This window comes from Pectinophora gossypiella, unplaced genomic scaffold (genome assembly GCF_024362695.1).
Source record: "Pectinophora gossypiella unplaced genomic scaffold, ilPecGoss1.1 Pgos_49, whole genome shotgun sequence".
Classification (NCBI taxonomy): domain Eukaryota; kingdom Metazoa; phylum Arthropoda; class Insecta; order Lepidoptera; family Gelechiidae; genus Pectinophora; species Pectinophora gossypiella.
In genome coordinates, this window is record NW_026063259.1 from 329,590 (window position 1) to 332,666 (window position 3,077).

Consider the following 3,077-nt stretch of genomic DNA (forward strand, 5'->3'; position numbering starts at 1 on the left):
GCAAGATGCCGTACGACATTAGACTGTGGAAGTAGGCAAAATAAACTAATCGCGCGGTTTCTACATCGGTTATTAAACGAATTTTTTTGACCGCGAATGCTGCTGAGCTGAGCCTTTTGGACAACTTATCAATATGAGGACTCCATTGCAACTTAGCGTCCAAAGTAATTCCCAAAAATACAGCAGTATCCGTGAGGTCCAATTCCTTATTTTTTACAATAATAGAATCGAGGGGCCTACTAACATTCGATAACGTAAAATAAACATATTTTGTTTTATTTTCATTAAGTAGCAGGTTGTTTACAGTAAACCAATCCACTACCTCTGAAATGGCGTTGTTTACATCGTCAAAGGAATCTTGTCGTCTCTTTACTTTAAAAAGTAAGGAGGTATCATCTGCAAACAGCACCACCTCATGTTTTACAAGACTAGGTAGGTCGTTTATGTAAACTAGGAATAGAAATGGACCTAGAATTGAGCCCTGCGGGACGCCTATAGTGACGTTAGATCCACACGATCTGCAGCCATGCACATCAACCCTCTGAACGCGGCCACTAAGGTATGACTCCAAAAGAGCGATGGCATTATCAGTTATTCCATAGTGACGAAGTTTCGCGATCAAGATATCATGACAAACGCAATCGAAGGCTTTGGAAAGGTCGCAAAAGACACCAATAGCATCTTTGGACTCCTCCCAAGCCTGAAAAACATGATTTATTAACTCAACACCAGCATCGGTTGTTGAGCGACCCTTTGTGAAACCAAATTGTTTATTAGACATTAAATTGTTTAAATTGAAATGTTGAAGTAATTGCAGTAATAAAATTTTTTCAAATATTTTACTAAGCGTGGGTAGTATAGATATTGGTCTAAAATTAGTAGGGTCAGAAGTACTACCAGCTTTAAACAATGGAATGACTTTACTGTGCTTCATTAAATCTGGAAACACACCATTGTCTACACATTTATTAAATATACATGATAGATAGGGAGCTATGCAATCAATCACGGAGTTAATGACTTTAACAGAGAGACCATGAAGATCTGCAGTCTTTTTGATTTCTAAAGATTTAAAAGCTCTTAAGACGTCCCTAGGACTCACGTGTGTAAATGTTAGTTTATCTACTTTGGACGTATCTATGTGCTCCCTTACAAGTGATTGAGCGAGTGCAGGAGATGACTTCAAGTCCTTGGTAGTCGAAAATGGAATGTCAGTAAAGAATTTTTCAAAAGCTTCAGCAACTTGCTTATCATTTGTGAGTAGTTTACCGTCAATTTGTAATTGATACTCGAGATCGCGTGCTTTGACTTTCCCAGTTTCGCTATTAATAACTTTCCAAGTCATTTTAATAATATCTGAGCTACCTTTAATTTTACTGCTAACAAACATTGCCTTCGCGGTAACGCAAACACGTTTGAAAACTTTTGAATACTGTTTTACATAGTCGTGAAAAGCTACGCTATGATTGTATGTTCTTTCTTCGTATAGTTCATACAACCTGTTTCTACTCTTATAAATTCCTACCGTCGCCCAGTCACTAAAAATTGGTGTGTCTGCTTTCTTAATTGTTTTTGCCTTAAATACTTTATTAAATTCCGATTTTGTTAGATTAAATAGGGAGTTATATAACAAATTTGGGTCATCACAGTAAGGAAGTTCTGGTAATTTGTTTGACATATTATCTTTGAATTGTTCTAAACGACTACTTGATATGGGATTGCATGTAACATCCTTTTTCAGTGAGCGGTCAACAAATAAGTTGAAAGATATTTGTTGACCACAGTGATCTGACTTTAATTTATTAATTATTAATTTATCACAAGGTTCTAAGTTACTAAAAATATTATCGATACATTTCGCGGACTGTGACGTGATTCGGGTTGGTTCTGAAAAAAGATTTACAAGATTATAACACAGAAATAAAGATTTGAATGTAGTACTTAATGAGCAATTTTCCAGAATATCAATATTAAAATCACCGCAGACGATAACATGTTTGCTTTTATTACATAATTTGCATAATAGATCATAAGATGAAGCGGGGGGTCTGTATACGCTCAATACAATAAGCCGGCTGAGTTCAATACAGGCTAGCTCAACAGTTCGCTCAACTGAGAGACTTACAATATCCGTTCGTTCCTTATATTTTAAACAATTACGTACTAATATTAATGAACCGCCACGGATAGCCGTCTCCCTGCTGTACGAGCTGGCAACCTGGTGATTATTGAAGCAAACGAACTCATGTTTTTTTAGCCAATGTTCAGTTACGCACATAATATCAACACAATTACTGTTTAAAAAAAGTTCAATTTCAAGTTCCTTGCCCAATATTCCTTGTATGTTTTGGTGTACCAGGTTGATTACATTTGTATTTTTCTTATTGCATTTTATATTTAATATGTCCTCATTTAACTTACTACAGCCAAAGTTTTTCTCTGTTGTCATTAAATTTAATTTAAATTACAAATGTCAGAAATAAAAATAGGCTGCTCAATAGGAGCAGACGCGTTAAAAGCCAACGAATTGGCTGATTCTAATGTAAAAAAAAAGGATAGCGACTTCGCTATTTGTCTTTTGTAAAAGTTAGATAGATAGTAATATCTACCTTTGGTCAAATAAAAATTCCTAACATAGGAATTCGTATCAATGAACTGAAATTTATTATAATAATCGCATACTAAAGTATGCAATGTCAGGTTTAGATCATGCCTAAACTTATTTTCGGAATTAAGCTGACTTTGGCTGAAAGGCAATGCAAACAAAATCACTTGTTCTACATTCGGTAGGCTGTTAAGTAAGGAAATATAATGGGAAAGTAGTTCTTTGTTCGCGTTACCTCTCCTACCGGCCAAGATTATGATTGTACTATTTTTCGAGAATTTATAAGAAATTATTCTTTTTAAAATGTCTAAATAGGAGGCACCCGGCATACAATTATTAATTACTGCCCGCCTCAAGAAATGGCTAATTTGTAAACCCATTGTTTTGCCAATTTCGTCACTAAACATAATAATATTTTGCGCTTTGTTTACCGGCGCGGGCGCCGCCTGCCCGGTCGCCGACGAGAAGGACG